Consider the following 23,675-nt stretch of genomic DNA (forward strand, 5'->3'; position numbering starts at 1 on the left):
TCATTATGTAATATACCTCTTTATTTCTGGCAAGTTTCTTTGCTTTCAAATCTATTTGTCTGATATTAATAAGCCACTCCTGCTTTCTTTTGATTGCTTACATGGCACACTTTTTCCGTCCTTTTACTTTTAACCCACCCATATCATTTCACTTAAATTAAATTTCTAATAGATAGCATACTGTTAGGTCTTCTTATTTTATTAAATTTGACAATCTTGTCTTTTGATAAATGTACTTGACCATTTATATATAGTATAATTATTGATATAATTGAATTTAGGTCTAGTCTACTTGCTTCCCATTTATGACTTCTGTTTTTTCCTTTCCTGCTTTTTCTTTGGATTATTTGATTTTTTAAAGGATTCCATTGTAACCAAATACATTATTTTTGTTTTTGTTTTGCTGCATCCCTTTGTACAGTTTTTTTTTAGTGCTTGTCCTAGGAATTATAATACATACTTAACTTTCACAGTATTTTTAGAATTAATATTTACCACTTCAAACAGAATGGAAAAACCTTACCATCATATAAGTCTCTTACCCTCTATTTTTATGTGATGTTGTCACATATGATACATTTATATATACATTGAAAACCCTATCAGACAATATTGTAATTTTTACCTTCAACTATCACATATACTTTAATGAAGAGGAGAAAATCATGTACTATTTTTACCCAGATTTGCCATTTCTATTGTTCTTCCCCTATTCCTGAAGTTTGAAGTTTCGATCTAGTATCATTCTCCTTATATCTAAAAAAAAAATTCCTTTAGCATTTCTTTTAGAGAAAATTTGCTGGAAACAAATTATCTTAGTTTTCTTTTACTAGTGAATGTCTTTATTTCACCTTGCTTTCTGAAGGACATTTTCTTTGGATACAGAATCCTGGGTTGAAAGTTCTTTTCTTTCAGCACAGTGAAGTCTTTGTTCCAAAGCCTTCTGACCTCTACCTCTACAGGTTTCTAATAAGATATCTGAAGTTTTAAAAATAATTATTCTCCTAAGGGGTGCCTGAGTGGCACAATAAGTTAAGTGTCCGGCTCTTGGTTTTAGCTCAGGTTGTGATCTCAGGGTTGTGAGATCAAACCCTGCATTGGGTTCTATGTTATTCACAGCATGTGCTTCAGGTTCTGTCTCCCTCTCTCTCTGCCCCACCCCACTGTTCAGGTTCTCTGTGGTTCTAAAATAAATAAATAAATCTTAAAAAATAATTATTCTCCTATATGTAATATATTGTTTTCCTCTGGTAACTTTCAAAAGATTTTTTTTAAAGATGTTATTTATTTATTTGACAGAGAGAGAGATCACAAGTAGGCAACGAGGCAGGCAGAAAGAGAGAGAGGGAAGCAGGCTCCCTGCCGAGCAGAGAGCCCGACACGGGGCTCGATCCCAGGACCCTGAGATCATGACCCAAACCGAGGACAGAGGCTTAACCCACTGAGCCACCTAGGCACCCCAAGATTTTAAATTTGTGTTTGTTTTTCAGTAGTTTGACTATGTGTCTGGCATAGATTTCTTTGAGTTTAGCCTTTTGGGGTTGGTGGGATTTCTTAATTCTGTACACTTACATTTATCACTAAATTTGAGAAGTTTTCAGCCATTGTTTCCTCAATTTAACTCTTGCAAACACTTTCTCCTCTCCTTCTGAGAATCCAGTGTTACAAATATGAGATGATTTTGTATGTCCCAAAGGTTCATTACGACTCTGCTCATTTTCATCCCCTTCTCCAGTGTTTTGTTTCTCTTTTTTTCAGATTGCGTAATTTCTTTTGCTCAGTCTTCAAGTCCATTGACATTTTCCTCTGTTATCTCCATTTTGCTATTGGATCCATCTAATGAATTTTTAATTTTGGTTATTATATTTTTTAGTTTTCAAATCTGTTGGATTTGTTTGTTTTATTGAAGTATAGTTGACACAAAATGTTACGTTGGTTTCAGGTGTATGACATAGTGATTTGACAACTCTGTATGTTATGTTATGCTCACTACAAGTGTAGCTACCATTGGTCACCATATAACACTATTACAATACCATTGACTGGATTCCCTACATTGTGCCTTTCATTCCCATGATTTATTCATTCTGTGATGGGGAACCTGTACCTACCAGTCTGCTTCACCCCTTTTTTCCCAGTCCCCATGTCCCTCCCCTCCTGTCAACCACCAGTTTATTCTCTGTATTTATAGGTCTGTTTCTGCTTTGCTTTGTTTATTAGATTCCATATATAAGTTAAATCATATGGTATTTGTCTTTCTCAATCTGACTTATTTCACTTAGTTAAATACCCTCTAGGTCCATCCATGTTTTTGCAAATGGCAAGATCTCATTCTTTGTAAAGCTGGGTATTATTCCATTGTATGTATATACTGCTTCTTCTTTATCCATTTATCTATCAGTGGGCACTTAGGTTGCTTCCGCATCTTGGCTATTGAAATGCTACAGTAAACATAGGGGTGTGAATTAGTGTTTTTATTTTCTTTGGGTATTTCTATTTTTAATTTTTTGAGGGATCTCCATTTTGTTTTGCACAGTGGTTGCACCAATTTATATTCCCACCAACAGTGCATGAGGGTTCCTTTTTCTATATATCCTCACGAACACTAGTTATTTCTTGTCTTTTTTGATGCTAGCCATTCAGGAAGATATAAAGTGATATCTCATTGTCGTTTCAGTATTCATTTCTCTGATGATTAATGATGTTGAGCATCTTTTCATGTGTCTGTTGACCATCTGTATTATTTGGTTCATTTTTACAGCTTCTGTTTCTCTGCTGAGATTTTTTTTTTACCTTTCCATCCATTTCAACAATGTTCACCCTGCTTCTTGGAGTTTATGGTTATTTATAATAGTTGCTTGAAAGCATTTGTTTGATACTTATATCTGGGTCATGTCATAGTTGGCTTCTGTTGCTTGTCATTTCCCTGGTGGATTGTTGAGATTTTCCTGGCTCTTCTATGCTGAATAATTTTAGATAGCATCATAGACATTTTGAAAAATATATTATGAGACTGTGTTTTGTTTAAATACTATAGAGAATTTTTATTTTTCAATTATTATTATTGCTGTTGTTTTTGTTTAGCAGGAAATCAGCCTGTGCAGGTTCAGGATATAAGTTATAACTCACCTTCTGTCATTTCAGTGTAAGTTCATAGTTTAAAGCTTTTGTGGTGCTATTGGGATTAATCCTTCACGTTTGTCATGTAAGGACCAGCTTGCTTTATGAGTAGTGATCTGCCCCATAGTACATGTCTCAAAACCTTGCTATTCTATTTAAGATCAGATCTATGCATCCATAGATTGAGTATAAGCCAAGGAGTTCATGCAGAACTTTTGTTTAACTCCCTCTTCTCCACAATCTCCTTACATTCTCAAACACTCAGGGAATCCTTTTGATACCCTGGCTATAAAGTTGATACTTTATTCTTCCAGCTTGCCATAGTTAGATTTGGCTCTGGGACTGAGGAATTGAAGTCAATCTAGAGAAAAAATCAACACTCTCTCTTTAGACCATGGTTCCTCTAATCAGACAGAGGTATTCCCTTATCTCAGATTTTAGGTGTCCATATGACTTTGCCTGCCTACACTAACCACCACCACAGGATTGCAACTCAAGAGTGGGGATTGCCAGAGGGTGTGGACAGGAGAAAAAGGAAAAAGAATATTTTCTCCACTCTCTTTGACATGTAGAAGTCTTAAATCCATTCCTTTATACAGAAAGAAAGAGATTCTCTTGAAACTTGCTATCTACAACTGGTGCATAGTTCTGGGTTTGGGCTGCCTTTGCAGCCTTTGCATTCAGTCTAGTAGATAGCAGAAGAAGAAAAATGAGGAAACTTATTGCTGAATTAGTAGTATTTTTTTTAAGATTTGTTTATGCTGGGGCACATGGGAGGCTCAGTTGGTTAAGCATCTGCCTCCAGCTCAGGTCATGGGTCCCAGGGTGGTCCCAGGGTCCACCAAGCAGGTTCCCCACATTAGGTTCCCTGTTCAGGGGGTAGCCTGCTTTCCCTCTCCCTCTTCCTTTTCTCATATTCGCATGCTCTCTTAATCAAACAAATAAAATTTTAAAGGATTTATTTACTTATTTTAGAGAGAGAGAGGGCATGAGCTGAGGGAGGGACAGAGGGAAAGAATTTCCAAGCAGAGCCCCCACTCCCAACCCTGGAACTGAGTGTGGAGCCCAACATGGGGCTCAATCCTATGACCCAAAATACTGTGACCTGAGCTGAAACCAGGAGTCCAGCACTCAACCCACCAAGCCACCCAGGTACCCCAAATTAATAACACTTTCAGTCTTGGTTTTCTTCATCAATTTATTTGCTATTATTTGCTTTTTTTAGAGCCTCCAGTCACACCATGTATTCTCTCTAGGTTTCTTAGTTACATTCAGTGAGAGAGCTGAGAGGTGCTTACTCCATTTTAACTAGATGGTTAACTTTATGGTTTCTTCTAGAAGTTTTATAACTTAACATAATTTTATATGTTAACATATTTTTATAACATAATTCATCTTAAAATAATTTTTGTATTGAATAAGGTAAAGGTCAAGGTTCACTTTTTCCATATAGGGAACCACTTGTTGTGGTCAGCACCATTTGTTGAAAAAGTTTATTTTCCCATTAAATTTCTTTGATACCTTGGTAAAAAACCAATTGACCATATAAGAGTAGGTCTATTATTGGATTGTGTTCTCTCCTACTGACATAGTTTTTATGTCAATACCATATTGTCAGTGATTACTAGAGCTTCAAAGTATATCTTTAAAGGAAGTATAGAAGTCCTCAACTTTTCTACTTTTTTATTAAGATTGTATTGACTATTTTAGATTATTTGTATTTCCACATAAATTTCAGCACCAAATTTTCAGTTTCTAAAAATCTTGTGGAGAATTGATATCTTAACCTTGATTTTTTTCAATCCATGAACATAGTATATCTTCCCATTTATTTAGTTTAAGTTTGAGTTTTCTCAGCAGTGTTGTGTAGAAATTAGTGCAAAGATCTTGCACATTGTAAAATTTGTTCCTTAGTATTTTTAATGGGTGCTATTGGGTGTATTTATTTTTAAAGATTTTATTTATGGGGACGCCTGGGTGGCTCAGTTGGTTAAGCAGCTGCCTTCGGCTCAGGTCATGATCCCAGCGTCCTGGGATCGAGTCCCACATCGGGCTCCTTGCTCAGCAGGGAGCCTGCTTCTCCCTCTGCCTCTGCCTGCCATTCTGTCTGCCTGTGCTCGCTCTCTCCCCCCCCTCTCTCTCTGATAAATAAAAAATATATATATTTTATTTATGTATTTGATGGACAGAGAGCCCAAGTAGGCAGAGAGGCAGGCAGAGAGAGAGGAGGAAGCAGGCTCCCCACTGAGCAGACAGCCTAATGCAGGGCTCTATCCCAAGACCCTGAGATCATGACCTGAGCTGAAGGCAGAGGCTTAACCCACTGAGCCACTCAGGTGCCCTGTAAATGGTGTTTTTATATTCTAATATTCTTTTTTCTCATTGCTACTGTATAGAAATACAGTTGACTTTCATATGCTGATCTTATTTTCTGACATTTGTTAAATTTGTTTATTAAATATGATAGCTTCTTGTAGAGTCCTTAAGATTTTCTGTTAAAACAATCATGTAATTTTTTAATAAAGACAGTTTTACTTTTCCTTTCCAATATGTATGCTTTTCTTTTCTTTTTTCTTGTTGCATTAGCTAGAACTTCCAGTATAATGTTGAATAGAAATGATGTGAGTGGATAGACTTGCCTTGATCTTAATATTAGGAGAAAAACATTCAGTCTTTTTTTTTTTATTTTAAAGATTTTATTTGTTTATTTGACAGACAGAGATCACAGTAGACAGAGAGGCAGGCAGAGAGAGAGAGGGAAGCAGGCTGAGCAGAAAGCCTGATGCGGGACTCGATCCCAGGACCCTGAGATCATGACCCGAGCTGAAGGCAGCGGCTTAACCCACTGAGCCACCCAGGCGCCCCAACATTCAGTCTTTAATCACTAAGCATGGTCATAGATGCCCTTTGACTGAAGAATTATTTTCCTCTATTATTAGTTTGTTGATTTTTTTGTCATGAATGTGTGTTGAATTTTGTCAAATGCCTTTGCTGCATCTTTTGAGATGGTCATTAAGTTTTTCTTCTCTTTTCCCTCTTTATGTGGCAAATTACATCAGTTGGTTTTTGAATGATGATCCAAACTTATATGCTTTGGAAAATTTGATTTAGTTGTGATGCAGCAAATTTTTATACATTGGTGAAGTAAATTTGTCATTATTTTGGAATAGATCTTGCACTTATGTTCATGAGAAGTATTTACTCCACATTTTATTATAATGTCTTCATCTGGTTTTGATATCAGGGTAATGCTGTTATCATAAAAGGAGCTGAGAAGTGTTCCAGCCTTTATTTACCAAAAAAAAAGTTTGCTTAAAATTGTATTATGTCTCTCCTAGATATTTTTAATAGATTTTATTGATTAATTTGTCAGAGAGATTACACAAGCACGGGGAGCGGCAGGTTGAAGGAGAAGCAGGCTCCTCACTGAGCAAAGAGCCTGATGCAGGACTCAATCCCAGGACCCAGGGACCATGACTTGAGCCAAAGGCAAATATTTAACCAACTGAGCAATCCACATGTCCCTCTCCTAGATAGAATTCACTTGGTGAACACTGGGTATGGAAGTTTTTTGTTGCTGTTGTTGCTCTTGTTTTGTTTTATGGAAAGATTTTAAATTACAAATTTATCTTTTAATACTGTCTGTAGGCCCTGTAATGATGTTTCCTCATTCATTTTTGATATTAATAGTATGTATCCTCTTTTTTTTTTCTTGGTCAGTATAGCTAGGGTGTAGCAATATTGTTAAACTATACAAAAATCAAACTTTAGTTTCACTTATTTCCTTCACTTCTTATATGATTTTTGTTTCATTGATTTTAGTTCTTTATTTTTTTCCTTCCTTCTACTTATTTTGGGTTTAATATGCTCATTTTTCTTTCTAACTTTTTAATCATGGAAACTTATATTATTGATTTTAAGTCTTTCTCCTTTTTTACTTGAAATCATTTAATTTATAAATTTCCTCCTAATCACTGCTTTAGCCAAATCCCACAAATTTTGATATGGTATATCTTTATTATCATTCAGTTTGAGATTTTCTAATTTCCCTTGCAGTTCTTCATTGACCCATGAGTTAATTAAAGCAGGTTATTTAATTTTCAAATACTTGAAGATGTTCCAGATACCTTTCTGTTACTGAATTCTATTTTTGTTAAATTGCAGTCAGAAAACAAACTCCATATCATTTCAACTTTTAAATTTTTTTGTGTCTTGCACTCTAGGCCATTTGTGGTAAATGTTCAATGTACACTTAGAAAAAAATGTGTATTCTTCAGTCACTCAATATAGTGTTCTATAAATGTCATTAAAGATTAAGTTAGTTTATGGTGTTGTTCAGGTCTTCTGTAGTCTTACTGATACTCTATCCTATTATTTCTTGAGAGAGAAGTGTTGAAATTGCTAAATATAATTATAAATTATTTTGTTTCTTGAAATGGTTATCTTTTAAATAAATTAAGAAATGAGGGAAAGTCTTTTACACTTACCTTCCTATTTACCAGTTCTACTACTTTTTATTCTTTATTCCTACATTTATTCATTCATGTTTCCACCTGGCATCTTTTCCTTTCAGATTGAAGAATCTATTTAAAATTTCTTATAGAACATGTCTATTGACAATGAATTTTCTGAGCTTTGTTTGTTGAAAATGCCTGTATTTCCTCTGCATTTTTAAAGGATATTTTTGCCTAATCTAGATTTTAGTTTAACAGGGTTTATTACTATTTTTTTTTTACAACACTTTAAATGGTTACTACATTGTACTCTGGCTTGCATTTTTTTCTGCTTAGAAGCCAGACATAATTCTTATCATTATTACCTTTTTAATGCATTTCCCCCCCTCTGGCTGCTTTTAAGTTTCTTTTTTTCACTGGTTTCCAGAAATTTGATTATCATGGTTCTTTGGTGTATTTTCCTTTATTTTTATCCTTCTTAGTGTTCTTTGACTCTTAGATCTGTGAGTTTTTATTTTGGAAATATTGCAAAAAAAAAAAAAAACCTGACCATTATTCAAGTCCCATATTGCAACAAATATTTTTCTGCCTTAGTTTCTCTTGCCTCTTCTTCTGGTCATTGAATTTCACATATAACTGATGGCCTGATATTGTCCAATAATTGATCACTGAGATTTTGTTAATAATTTCCAAGGCTTCTTTTCTCCGTGTCCTTCAGTTTCAATCATTTCTATAATATCTTTAAATTCACTAATCTTTCTGTGTCTCTGTCTGCTCCTAAACCTATTCAGTGAAATTTTCAATTGATATATTTTACTTTTAGATTCCAGAATTTTTATTTGATTCTTTTTTGCATTTTCAAATTTTCTATCAGGATTTCCAATTTATTTCTTCATTCTGCTCAGTTTTTCCTCAAAGTGGTTAAACTTGTTTATAATACTGTTAAAAAAGTATTTTTTCAGTATAGGTGCCACACAATGTTACAGTAGTTTCAGGTGTACAACATAGTGATTCAGCTTCTCTAAACATTACGTGTGCTTACCACAAGTATAGTTACCTTCTTCCACAATACAGCACTATTATAGTATATTGACTATATTCCTTGCACTGTGCCTTTTATTCCCATGACTTATTCATTCTGTAACTGGGAATCTATACCTCTTGATTCCCTTTACCCTTTTTGTCCATTCCTCCCTATCTCTCCCTTCTGGCAACCACCATTTTCTTCTCTATAAGTTCAAGTATGGGTTTTTTTGTTTGTTTTGTTTTGTTTTAGGTTCCACATATAAGTTAAATTGTATGGTATTTGTTTTTCTCAGTCCGACTTATTTCACCTAATTTAATACCTGCTGGGTCCCTGCATGTTTTTTTTTTTTTTTTAAAGATTTTATTTATTTATTTGACAGAGAGAAATCACAAGTAGATGGAGAGGCAGGCAGAGAGAGAGAGAGAGAGGGAAGCAGGCCCTCCGCTGAGCAGAGAGCCCGATGCGGGACTCGATCCCAGGACCCTGAGATCATGACCTGAGCTGAAGGGAGAGGCTTAACTCACTGAGCCACCCACACGCCCCGAATATCAATTTCTGTCATGGCTAAAACCATAAGTCTGCCTCTTGTCTGATTTTATATCTTTAATTTTGGGAGGTGATGGAAATGTTCTAAGTTATTATTTTAATGGCAGTTTCATGACCATATTCTTGGCATTTTAAGAGTACACAATTGTGTACTGAAAACTGGTAAACTTTATTATATGTAAATTAAATCTCAATAAAGCTCATAAAAAGGCAAAATAAAGACTTTTGCAAGCAAGTAATAATACTATTAGATTTTTCAGCACACAAATAAGCATAAACAATATTATGGGAGGGGAGCCTGGGTGGCTCAGTGGGTTAAAGCCTCTGCCTTTGGCTTAGGTCATGATCTCGGGGTCCTAGGATCGAGCCCCACATTGGGCTCTCTGCTCAGTAGGGAGCCTGCTTCCCCCCCCCCCCGCCTGCCTCTCTGCCTACTTGTGATCTCTCTGTCAAATAAATAAATAAAATCTTTAAAAAGAAAAAAGAAAAAAAAAGAATAGTATGGGGAATGCCTTACAGTTATCACTCAGATTACAAAATAAGATAATACAACCAAATACAACCAGAAGCTCCCTATGTATCCCTCTGTCTCTTGTAGAATTAACCACTATACTTAACTTTGTGCTTGTTTTTACCACCTTGCTAATGTGTATGTATCATCTTACTTCATATGTATGTATCTTGACAAATATGATATTGTTTCACCTGTTTTTTAAACTTGACATAAATCTTTCATCCATCCAGCTGTTTATAAATGCTGTGATAATAAATGGGCAAACCCACAAACATAATTATACTTTTATAACCTCTAGCATTGGGCCTGACTTTTATACTTGAGCCTGACATGCATGAAGTTGACCAGATTATACATTTTGAAACAACTACCATTCTCTCAGGAGAGAAAGCCAAGGGACTCACTATCATTTATTCCTCTGCCCAGGGGGAAGAAAAATCAGTGAACACTCACACTTGGCAAGTGACATGAAAGGCAATTTGCAAAGGCTGGCCATGTCCCAACAGCTGTAGTAAAGACTCATGTGCCCGGGGCGGACGAGGGTTTGGCTGCTCCTATCGCCCTGAGTCAGCAGGCCTGCTGGTGCCTGGTGTCAGCAGTTTCCGGTCAGAGAGTGACTTGCTGGACACCCTCCTGCTTTCTGCTGGATGGAAGTGAGTGTCTCAGAAAAATTGATTCCAGCCCTCAGATCCAAGCTGGACGATTAACTCTGTAAATATTATTAATCCCTTAATAAGCACCAGAAATATCTGCAGTTCCCTCCCAATGTGACTCCTTTTCATGAGGTCCAGCCCACATGCACTACCCATTCTCCAAGGCACAGGCTCCAACGGCATCTCCTCACACCAGGCCTGAGTCCCCCAGTTCACAGTGATGGCTGCTGCTTTCAGCTTTTATCTCTGCCTTCTTTTTTTTTTTAAATCACTTTCTACACGTGCAGTATTTCTTTCACTTCCTGTGTTGATTCCTCTGTTACAGCCAGAGACCTGCCTATGCAAGTTTCTCTTTGTATCTGTGCACTTGCCCCAGCCTCTTTCCCTCACTCTCAGTGCCTAGGGGAAGATCTAATACAGTCCCTGGTTATTGAATGAACGAACGATTGACTGTAACAGATATCCATATGCTGTTTCAGTTTTTCCTACCAAATTTAAAACAACGGAAACACTTTGCTCACAAAAGGACTCTGTACAGCATTGCATTTGTATTCTCTCCTTTAATCTGTAATTTCTTGCTTTTGGGTCACGTAACTCTTCAAGAACAAGCCAATCACTGCAATCACCCACAAGATCACAGCTCAGAAACACAGCCAGGTCCTCCAGAATAAGTTTTATTTTCTCATAACCTTTGCTTTATCTAAGTAGAGTTTCATTTTCTTTTCCATTGTTCTTTTGGGCTATAACAAGCCCCTCCTTTGTCCATTTCTTGATTTCCCAACAGGTCAGTTTTGATCACTAGCAGAGTGGTTGAATTTCCTGAAATGCCACACAGCTGAGCCAAAAGTTCTCAACAGAAACAAGAAGGACATCAGACAGTAGAGCCTGTTTTCAGAGTTCCCAGACCTCATGAAATTTGGAAGCATTAAACAACCTCTTTGTCAGTTAAGGAAAATTTTAATCAGGGAAAGTGATAGCAAGCATGTCTATATTAGTGCCCATGCACACATTACCACACCTACACGTGCACACGTTTTTGCATATTCGGTTTAACTTCAAGTCAAACACAATACATTTCTATATTACTTGGTGAAATCAGTTTCTTCAGTTGGAATGTGTAGAATTCCCATTAACAAGTAAAGAAGGGAGGAACAGGGGCGCCTGGGTGGCTCAGTGGGTTAAAGCTAATGCCTTCGGCTCAGGGCACGATCCCAGGGTCCTGGGATCGAGGCCCACATCAGGCTCTCTGCTTTGCGGGGAGCCTGCTTCCTCCTTTCTCTCTCTGCCTACTTGTGCTCTCTATCTGTCAAATAAATAAACAAAATCTTTAAAAAAAAAAAAAGGGAGGAACAGAATTAATTTGTTTCTAATTTATCTTATGAAAGGTATTTTTGTCAAAATAACTTAAAAATCACATTTAATAAATAAAAATGCAGGAGATTCTATCCCTTTCTTCCTCTCTCAGTTCTTTTTCTCAGAGACAACAACCAACACTCATTTTACCATTCTATTCTAGTATTTCTTCTAGTATCTACCTCTGTATCGAAATATTGTGTTTATATTGTTATATCTTCCTGTCTCAATTTTAGACATTATCCATTTCTTGTTATGGAAATTGAGATCTTAGCACCCTTTACTTACATATCCACACTTTTCTTCTTCCCCGTCCTCTCAGTATAGGTATATCACAATTCTCAGTGTGTTAATATGCAGTGTTTACCTTATGATGACTGTGCCAGTATTGTTCACTTCTGAGTCACGTGCTGTAATATATTCTGAATGGCTTTTTTATTATCCTGGGTTTTTTCTAGCTTTACTGAGATTTAATTGACAAATAAAAATTACATGTATTGAAGATGTACAATGTGATGTTTTAGTATATGTATTCATTGTGAAATGATTGCCACAGTCAAGCATATTCATCACCTCATGTAGTTACCTTTCTGTGTGTGTGAGAACAATAGAGATGTACCCTCTTAGCAAATTTCAAGTATATAGCACATTAGTTTTGACTATAGCCATTATGCTGTACATTAGGCCTCTAGAACTTATTCATCTTGTGAATTAATGTCTGTACTCTTGGACCAGCATCTCCCCTTTTCCCCATCCTCAGCCCCTGGTAGCCACTGTTCTACTCTGTGTTACTACATTACTATGAGCAGAACATTTTAAGATTCCACAAAGGAGTGATACCATGCAGTATATGTCTTTTTGTCTTTTGTGTCTACCTTATTTCATTTAGCATAATGTCCTTCAGGTTCATCAATGTTGTCACAAATGGCATAATATCCCTTTTTCTCATGACTGAATAATGTTGCATTAATATATATATATATATATATATATATATATATATATATATGCCACCTTTTAAAATCATTTTTAAATCATTTTTGTGTTGATGGGCACTTTATTTTTATGTCTTGGCTACTATGAATAATGCTTCAGTGAACATGGAAGTGCAAGTATCTCTTTCAGACAGTGACTTCATGTCCTTCGGATATAGAGCCTATAGTAACATTGCTGGATCGGTAGTTCTATTTTTAATTTTTTGAGAAACCTGTTTACTGTTTTCCATAGTGGCTGCACAAATTTACATTCCTAACAGCACAGGTGTTCTCTTTTCTCAATAACTTCACCAAAACTTGTTATTTCTTGACTTTTTGATAATATCTTGACAGAAGTGATATGATATTATGGTCTTGGTTAGCATTTCACTGATGACTAGTGAGGTTGAGTATGGTTACATATATATGTTGGCCATCTGTATATCCTCTTTGGAAAAATGTGTTTTCACATCTTCTGCCCATTCTTTCTTTTTTTTTTTTTAAGATTTTATTTATTTATTTGACAGACAGAGATCACAAGTAGGCAGAGGAGGCAAAGAGAGGAAGGGAAGCAGGCTCCCCACTGAGCAGAGAGCCAGATTCGGGACTCCATCCCAACCCGAGCCAAAGGCAGAGGCCTTAACCCACTGAACCACCCAGGTGCCCCAATCTTCTGCCTTCTTAATTGGGTTATTTGGTTTTCTGCTATTTGAGTTGTATGATTTACTTATATATTTTGGTTATTAACACCTTATTGGATATATAGTTTGCAAATATTTTCTTCTGTTCTGTAGGTTACCTTTTTGCTTTGTTGCCTTTGCTATGCAGAAGTTTTTTAGGTTAAGGTAGTCCTACTTGTTGATTTTTGCTTTTGTTGCTTGTGCTTTTGGTGTCACATACATAAAATTATTGCCAAAACCAATGCCATAAAGCTTTTCCTGTTCCCACCCCTACCCCAGGAGTGTTATGGTTTCAGGTCTTATGTTGAAGCCTTTAATCCATTTTAAGTTGATTTTAGTGTATGGTATAAGAAAAGAGTCCAATTTCATTTTTGTGCATGTGGATATACAGTTTTTGAGGAGACTATTCATTCTCCATTGTATATTCTTAGCATTGTTATTCATTGACTTGGTAATTTATCTTCTTGGTACCAGTATTAGTTGACTGTATATGTGTGGATTTATTTCTGTGCTCTTTTTTCTGTTCCATTGTCACATACTTCTGGTTTTATGCCAGTACCATACTGTTTTGATTACTGTAGTTTTGTGATATAATTTGAAATCAGTAAGTATGATACTTCCAGCTTTGATTTTGCTCAAGATTGTTTTAACTCTTTGGGGTCTTCTGTGGTTCCATATGAAGCTTGGATTTTGTTTCTTCTATTTCAGTGGAAAATGTCATTGGAATCTTGGCATAGGGGTTGCTTGAAATCTGTAGATCACTTGGTAGTAGCTTGGGTAGCATGGACATTTTAGTATATGTGCTGCCAAAGTGAGCACAGTATGGACATTTTAACAATATTAATTTTCCTGATCCATGAACACATGATATCTTTCCATTTGTATCTTTTTCAGTTTCTTTTGTCAATGTGTTATAGTTTTCAGTGTACAGGTCATTCACATCCTTGGATAAATTTATTTATAAATATTTTATTGACTTTGATGCTGTTATAAATGGGATTATTTTATTTTTTCATGCAGGTTTTTTTTTTAAGATTTTATTTATTTCTGGGGCACCTGGGTGGCTCAGTGAGTTAAAGCCTTTGCCTTTGGCTCGGTTCATGATCCCAGGGTCCTGGGTTGGAGCCCTGCATCAGGCCCTCTGCTCAGCAGGGAGCCTGCTTCGTCCTCTCTCTCTGCCTGCCTCTCTGCCTACTTGTGATCTCTGTCTGTTACATAAACAAATAAAATTTAAAAAAAAATTTTTTTTTTAGAAAAAAGATTTTCTTTTTTTAAAAAAATATTTTATTTATTTCTTTGAGAGAGAGAGCATCAGTGGTGGGAGGAAGGGGCAGAGGGAGCTAATCCCCAAGCATACTCCCCACTGAGCAGGGAGCCTGATATGGGGCTCTATCCCATGACCCATAAGATCATGATCTGAGGCAAAATCAATAGATGCTTAACTGATGGAGCCACCCAGGTGCCCCAATCATGATTTCTTTTGCTAGGTTTCCTGTGCCTTAAAAATTTGTGATATAGTTGACATATTGTATGATATATAATACATTGATTTGATAAATTTATATATTGAAATGTGATTACCACCATAGCATTAGTGAATACCTCTGTCACATAATTATCATTTCTTTCTGGTGGGAAGAATTAAGATCTACTCTCTTAGAAACTTTGAACTTTATGATATGGTATTGTTAATATATAATCACTATGCTATGCATTAGCTCTCCAGGACTTTTGTATCTACCAGTTTCAAGTTGGTACTGTTAAACAATATATCCCCAATTCTCCCACCCCATACCCCCTGGTAACCACTGGTTTACTCTCTGTGTTTATGAGTTGAGCTTTTTTAGATTCTACATATAAATGATACCATTCAGTACTAGTGTTTCTCTCTTTGACTTCTCTCACTCAGCATAATGCCTTCAAGGTTCATCCGTATTGTTGCATATGGCAAGATGTCCTTCTTTCTCGTGGCTGAATAATATTCCATTTTATATTTTTACACCACATTTTCTTTATCCATTTATCTGTCAGACACTTAGGCTGTTTCTGTATCCTGACTGTTGTGAATAATGCTTCAAAATAAACATGGGCTTGCATATATCTCTCAGGATCCTGTTTCATCCCCTTTGGGTATATACTCAGGACTGCTGGATCAGGTGGTAGTTCTATTTTTAATTTTTTGAGGAAACTCCATATTGTTTTCCATAGTGGCTGCACCAATTTACATTCCTACCAGTAGTGAATGCGGGTTCCCTTTTCTCCATATCTCGCCAGCACTTCTTATCTTCTTGATGATAGCCATTCTAACAGGTGTGAGATGATCTCTCATTGTGGTTTTGATTTGCATTTCCCTGACGATTAGTTGGACATCCTTTCATATACTATTGGCCTTTTAGATGTCTTCCTTGGGAAAAATGTTTATTAATTCCCCTGCCTATTTTAAAATTATATTTTTTGTAAGTTATTGAGTTATAGGAGTTCTTTCTATATTTTGGATGTTAACCCCTTATCAGATACATGGTTTCCAGATATTTTTCACATTCCACAGTGTGACTTTTCATTTTTTTTAATTGTTTCCTTGGCTGTATAGAAGCTTTTTACTTTGGTGTAGCACCATTTGTTGATTTTTGCTTTTGTTGCTTCTGCTTTTGATGTCATATCCAAAAAAATCATTGCCTAGACCATTGTCAAGGAGCTTCTTCCCCATGTTTTTTTCTAGGAATTTCATGCTATCAGGTCTTATATTTATCTATTTTGAGTTAACTTGTTTGAGTAGTATAAGATAAGGGTCCAATTTTTCCAAGTTCTCGGCAAGTAGTTATCCTGGCAGCATTTGTCAAAGAGGCTATTCTTTCCCCACTGGGTGTTCTTGTCAAATATTAGTGAACTATGTATGCTGGGATTTATTTCTGAGCTCTTTTGTTATTGGTATGTTTGTCTATTTTTATGCTGGTATCATACTGTTTTAATTACTGTCTCTTTGTGGTATAGTTTGAAATCAAGAAGCATGATGGCCTCGAGCTTTCTTCTCTTCCTCCTCCTCCTCCTCCTTCTTCAATGAATTTGTTTGAGAGAGAGTGAGAGAGAGCGCGCACAAGCCAGGGGAGGGACAGATGGAGAGCATCTTCAAGCAGATACTGGGCTTGGAGCCTGACTCGGGGCTCAATCTCACAATCCATGAGATCATGACTTGAGCTAAAACCAAGAGTCAGATGCTTAGCCACCTGAGCCACCCAAGTGCCCTGTTCTTCTTTCTTATGATTGCTTTAGCTATTTGACTTTTTTTTAATGGTTGCATACAAATTTTAGGATTTTTTTTATATTTCTGTGAAAAATATCATTGTAATTTTGATGGGGATTGTGTTGTATTAATTTTTAGTATTAATTTTTCCAACTTATGAACATGGGATATTTTTTCATTTGTCTTCTTCAGTTTCTTTCATCAAGGTCTTACAGTTTTTATTGTACAGGTCTTTCAATCCCTTGATTAAATTTATTCCCAAGTATTTTATTTTTGATGTTATCCTGAATGAGATAGCTTTTCATATTTCTTTTTCAGATAGGTTATTGTTACTATGTAGAAATACAACTGACATTTGTATGTTCATTTTGTATCCTGCAACTTCACTGAATTTCTTGATTAGTTCTAGTAGTTTTTGGGGGTTAGACTTTTTTTTTAAGTTTATTTATATATTTAAGTAATCTCTATACCCAATGTGAGGCTCGAACTAACAACCCCAAGATAAAGAGTCACATGCTCTTCTAACTGAGCCAGCTAGGCACTCCTAGGATTTCTATATATAAAATCATGTAATCTACAGATAACAACAATTTTGCTTCTTTGTTTCCTATTTACAAACATTTTATTTCTTTTACTTGCCTAACTACTCTGGCTAGAACTAACAGTATGGTGTTGAGTAAGAGTGGTAACAATGGGCACCTTTGTTTTCTTCCTGATCTTAGGGGGAAAGCGTTCAATTTTTTATTATTAAGTGTAATAATAGCTGTGGATTTGTTGTATATGGCCTTTATTATGCTAAGTTATGTTCCTTCCGTACCCAATTTGTTGAATTTTTATTATGAAAAGATACTGTATTGCCGAATGCTTTTTCTGCATTTATTGAGATATTTATATGATCTTTATCACTCATTGTATTACTGTGATGTGTGGTATTGATTGATTTGCATATATTGAATCATTTTTGCATCCCAGGGATAAATCTCACTTGATCATGCTGTATCATCCTTTCAGTGTGTTGTTGAATTCTGTTTGCTTATATTTTGTCAAGAATTTTTGCATCTATATTCATTAAGAAAATTGCCTGTAATTTTCTTTTCTAGTATCCTTATCTGGCTTTGGTATTAAGGTAATGCTGGCCTCATAAAATGAGTTTGGGAGTGTCCCCTTCTCTTCAGTTTCTTGGAAGAGTTTGGGAAAGACTGACAATGATTATTCTTTAAATGTTTCTTAGAATTCACCAGTGAAACCACGTGCTCCTGGTCTTTTCTTTTTTATGGAGGTTTTTGTTTATTGATCCAGTCTCCTTACTCACCATTGGTCTGTGTAGATTTTCTATTTATTCATGATTCAGTCTCGGTAGATTGTATGTTTCTAGGAATTTATTTCCTCTAGGCTATCCAATTTGTGGACATATAATTATGCATAGTAGTTTCTTGTCTTTTGGATTTATGTGGTATCACTTGTAATGTCTTATCTTTCATTTTCTATTTCATTTATTTGAGTCCTCTTTTTTCCTAGTCTAGTTAAAGCTTTGTCATTTTTTTTTTCAAAAAGGCATCCTCTTGGTTTTATTGATATTTTCTATTGTTTTTCTGGTGCCTATTTCATTTATTTCTGCTCTAGCCTTTGTTATTTCCTTCTTTCTGCTCACTTTGGGCTTAGTTGTTCTTTTTCTAATTCCTTGAGATGTAGAGTTACAATATTTACTTGATACAATTCTTTTTTCTTAATGTAGGCATTTGTTGTTATAAAGTTCCAACTTAGAACAAATTTTGTTACATTCCTTAAGTTTTGATATATTGTGTTTCTATTTTTGTTTGTCTCAAGATATTTTAAAAATTTCCTTGTGATTTCTTATTTGACCCATTGGGTTTTCAGGACTGTGTTATCTAATTTTTATATATTTTTAACATTCCCACTTTTCCTCCTGTTATTGATTTTTAGTTTCACACCAGTTGTGGTTGGAAAGATACTCAATATGCTTTTCAGTCTTTTAAAATTTGTCAAGACTTGGAGCACCTGGCTGGCTCAGTTGGTAGAGCATGCAACTCTCGATCTCGGGTTGTAAGTTTGAGCCCCGTGTTGGGTGTAGAGAGTAAGATCTACGAATGAATGAATGAAATTCATCAAGAAGCATATGTATTCCAGTATGTATTCCATGCAATATGCTATTGCATGGAATTTTCTTTTATGTTCGTTTAGCCTAAAGTATGGTTTAAGTCCAATGCTTCTCTATTGCTTTTCTGTCTAGATGATCGCTCTGTTGATGAACATGGGTTATTGAACCTTCCTACTATTATTGCATTGATGTCTATTTTTCTCTTCAATTTTATTACTATTTGCTTTATATACTTAGGTGCTCTGATGTTGGAGATATGTGTGTGCGTGTATAAAATATGCAATTATTATATTCTCTTGATAAATGGAATGAACGGCTTTCTTATCTCTTACAGATTTTGTTTTTTATCCTAGGGTTGAAAATCATTTTATCATTTCATTTTCAGAGTTTTACATGGGCATGTAACAAAACTTCCTTCAACTATTTGGGAAAACAACAAATCTGTTAAAGCCTCTCAATATTTTTCTGGATGCAAAACACACGATTTCATTTTCCCATAGAGACTTCCCTCCATTGTAGACTTGGGCATCTCTAGGCTGGGCACACAACCATCATACGGGGCTTACCGTGGCTGCTTTTCTGGCTGGAGTGCTCAGTCTCTTGGATCTTAATCCTTCTACCTTCCTAAGTTATGCCCTAGTTTTGCCAAAGCACATCTTTTAGGAGATTCCTTAAAAATCATGTAGGAAAAAAATATATTTTTAAAGTTTTTTTTTTTTTTTTTTTTTTTTTAAGTAATCCTAACCCAACGTGGGGCTCAAACTCACAACCCTAAGATCAAGAATTGCATGCTCCACCAACTGAGCCAACCAGGTTCCTGGGAAAAAATGAAAAATATATTTTTTTCAAATAAGAAGAATCTTTGCATACTTGGAAATATTCAAACCTCAATCTTAAGTGGGTATAGGTTTGTTTTTTTTTAATTTATTTTTTATTTTCAGCATAACAGTATTCATTATTTTTCACCACACCCAGTGCTCCATGCAATTCGTGCCCTTTATAATACCCACCACCTAGTACCCCAAACTCCCACCCCCCACCCCTTCAAAATCCTCAGATTGTTTTTCAGAGTCCATAGTCTCTCATGGTTCACCTCCCCTTCCAATTTCCCCCAACTCCCTTCTCCTCTCTAACTCCCCATGTCCTCCATGCTATTTGTTATGCTCCACAAATAAGTGAAACCATATGATAATTGACTCTCTCTGCTTGACTTATTTCACTCAGCATAATAATCTCTTCCAGTCCCGTCCATGCTGCTACAAAAGTTGGGTATTTGTCCTTTCTTTTTTTTTTTTTATAAACATATATTTTTATCCCCAGGGGTACAGGTCTGTGAATCACCAGGTTTACACACTTCACAGCACTCACCAAAGCACATACCCTCCCCAATGTCCATAATCCCACCCCCTTCTCCCAAACCCCCTCCCCCCAGCAGCCCTCAGTTTGTTTTGTGAGATTAAGAGTCACTTATGGTTTGTCTCCCTCCCAATCCCATCTTGTTTCATTGATTCTTCTCCTACCCACTTAAGCCTCCATGTTGCATCACCACTTCCTCATATCAGGGAGATCATATGATAGTTGTCTTTCTCTGCTTGACTTATTTCGCTAAGCATGATACGCTCTAGTTCCATCCATGTTGTCGCAAATGGCAAGATTTCATTTCTTTTGATGGCTGCATAGTATTCCATTGTGTATATATACCACATCTTCTTGATCCATTCATCTGTTGATGGACATCTAGGTTCTTTCCATAGTTTGGCTATTGTGGACATTGCTGCTATAAACATTCGGGTGCATGTGCCCCTTTGGATCACTACATTTGTATCTTTAGGGTAAATACCCAGTAGTGCAATTGCTGGGTCATAGGGCAGTTCTATTTTCAACATTCTGAGGAACCTCCATGCTGTTTTCCAGAGTGGCTGCACCAGCTTGCATTCCCACCAACAGTGTAGGAGGGTTCCCCTTTCTCCACATCCTCGCCAGCATCTGTCATTTCCTGACTTGTTGATTTTAGCCATTCTGACTGGTGTGAGGTGATATCTCATTGTGGTTTTGATTTGTATTTCCCTGATGCCGAGTGATATGGAGCACTTTTTCATGTGTCTGTTGGCCATCTGGATGTCTTCTTTGCAGAAATGTCTGTTCATGTCCTCTGCCCATTTCTTGATTGGATTATTTGTTCTTTGGGTGTTGAGTTTGCTAAGTTCTTTATAGATTCTGGACACTAGTCCTTTATCTGATATGTCGTTTGCAAATATCTTCTCCCATTCTGTCAGTTGTCTTTTGATTTTGTTAACTGTTTCCTTTGCTGTGCAAAAGCTTTTGATCTTGATGAAATCCCAATAGTTCATTTTTTCCCTTGCTTCCCTTGCCTTTTGCGTTGTTCCTAGGAAGATGTTGCTGCGGCAGAGGTCGAAGAGGTTGCTGCCTGTGTTCTCCTCAAGGATTTTGATGGATTCCTTTCGCACATTGAGGTCCTTCATCCATTTTGAGTCTATTTTTGTGTGTGGTGTAAGGAAATGGTCCAATTTCATTTTTCTGCATGTGGCTGTCCAATTTTCCCAGCACCATTTATTGAAGAGGCTGTCTTTTTTCCATTGGACATTCTTTCCTGCTTTGTCGAAGATGAGTTGACCATAGATTTGAGGGTCTATTTCTGGGCTCTCTATTCTATTCCATTGATCTATGTGTCTGTTTTTGTGCCAGTACCATGCTGTCTTGATGATGACAGCTTTGTAATAGAGCTTGAAGTCCGGAATTGTGATGCCACCAACGTTGGCTTTTTTTTTCAATATCCCTTTGGCTATTCGAGGTCTTTTCTGGTTCCATATAAATTTTAGCATTATTTGTTCCATTTCTTTGAAAAAGATGGATGGTACTTTGATAGGAATTGCATTAAATGTGTAGATTGCTTTAGGTAGCATAGACATTTTCACAATATTTATTCTTCCAATCCAGGAGCATGGAACATTTTTCCATTTCTTTGTGTCTTCCTCAATTTCTTTCATGAGTACTTTATAGTTTTCTGAGTATAGATTCTGTGTCTCTTTGGTTAGGTTTATTCCTAGGTATCTTATGGTTTTGGATGCAATTGTAAATGGGATTGACTCCTTAATATCTCTTTCTTCTGTCTTGCTGTTGGTGTAGAGAAATGCAACTGATTTCTGTGCATTGATTTTATATCCTGACACTTTACTGAATTCCTGTATAAGTTCTAGCAGTTTTGGAGTGGAGTCTTTTGGGTTTTCCACATATAGTATCATATCATCTGCGAAGAGTGATAATTTGATTTCTTCTTTGCCAATTTGGATGCCTTTAATTTCCTTTTGTTGTCTGATTGCTGAGGCTAGGACCTCTAGTACTATGTTGAATAGCAGTGGTGATAATGGACATCCCTGCCGTGTTCCTGACCTTAGTGGAAAAGCTTTCAGTTTTTCTCCATTGAGAATGATATTTGCGGTGGGTTTTTCATAGATGGCTTTGATGATATTGAGGTATGTGCCCTCTATCCCTACACTTTGAAGAGTTTTGATCAGGAAGGGATGCTGTACTTTGTCAAATGCTTTTTCAGCATCTATTGAAAGTATCATATGGTTCTTGTTCTTTCTTTTATTGATGTGTTGTATCACATTGACTGATTTGCGGATGTTGAACCAACCTTGCAGCCCTGGAATAAATCCCACTTGGTCGTGGTGAATAATCTTTTTAATGTACTGTTGAATCCTATTGGCTAGTATTTTGTTGAGTATTTTCGCATCTGTGTTCATCAAGGATATCGGTCTATAGCTCTCTTTTTTGGTGGGATCCTTGTCTGGTTTTGGGATCAAGGTGATGCTGGCCTCATAAAATGAGTTTGGAAGTTTTCCTTCCATTTCTATTTTTTGGAACAGTTTCAGGAGAATAGGAATTAGTTCTTCTTTAAATGTTTGGTAGAATTCCCCCGGGAAGCCATCTGGCCCTGGGCTTTTGTTTGTTTGGAGATTTTTAATGACTGTTTCAATCTCCTTACTGGTTATGGGTCTGTTCAGGCTTTCTATTTCTTCCTGGTTCAGTTGTGGTAGTTTATATGTTTCTAGGAATGCATCCATTTCTTCCAGATTGTCAAATTTATTGCCGTAGAGTAGCTCATAGTATGTTCTTATAATAGTTTGTATTTCTTTGGTGTTAGTTGTGATCTCTCCTCTTTCATTCATGATTTTATTTATTTGGGTCCTTTCTCTTTTCTTTTTGATAAGTCGGGCCAGGGGTTTATCAATTTTATTAATTCTTTCAAAGAACCAGCTCCTACTTTCGTTGATTTTTTCTATTGTTTTTTTGGTTTCTATTTCATTGATTTCTGCTCTGATCTTTATGATTTCTCTTCTCCTGCTGGGCTTAGGGTTTCTTTCTTGTTCTTTCTCCAGCTCCTTTAGGTGTAGGGTTAGGTTGTGTACCTGAGACCTTTCTTGTTTCTTGAGAAAGGCTTGTACCGCTATATATTTTCCTCTCAGGACTGCCTTTATTGTGTCCCACAGATTTTGAACCGTTGTATTTTCATTATCATTTGTTTCCATGATTTTTTTCAATTCTTCTTTAATTTCCCGGTTGACCCATTCATTCTTTAGAAGGATACTGTTTAGTCTCCATGTATTTGGGTTCTTTCCAAACTTCCTTTTGTGGTTGAGTTCTAGCTTTAGAGCATTGTGGTCTGAAAATATGCAGGGAATGATCCCAATCTTTTGATACCGGTTGAGTCCTGATTTAGGACCGAGGATGTGATCTATTCTAGAGAATGTTCCATGTGCACTAGAGAAGAATGTGTATTCTGTTGCTTTGGGATGAAATGTTCTGAATATATCTGTGATGTCCATCTGGTCCAGTGTGTCGTTTAAGGCCTTTATTTCCTTGCTGATCTTTTGCTTGGATGACCTGTCCATTTCAGTGAGGGGAGTGTTAAAGTCCCCTACTATTATTGTATTGTTGTTGATGTGTTTCTTTGATTTTGTTATTAATTG

This window comes from Mustela nivalis, assembly GCF_964662115.1.
Source record: "Mustela nivalis genome assembly, chromosome: 1".
In the NCBI taxonomy this organism is placed as follows: domain Eukaryota; kingdom Metazoa; phylum Chordata; class Mammalia; order Carnivora; family Mustelidae; genus Mustela; species Mustela nivalis.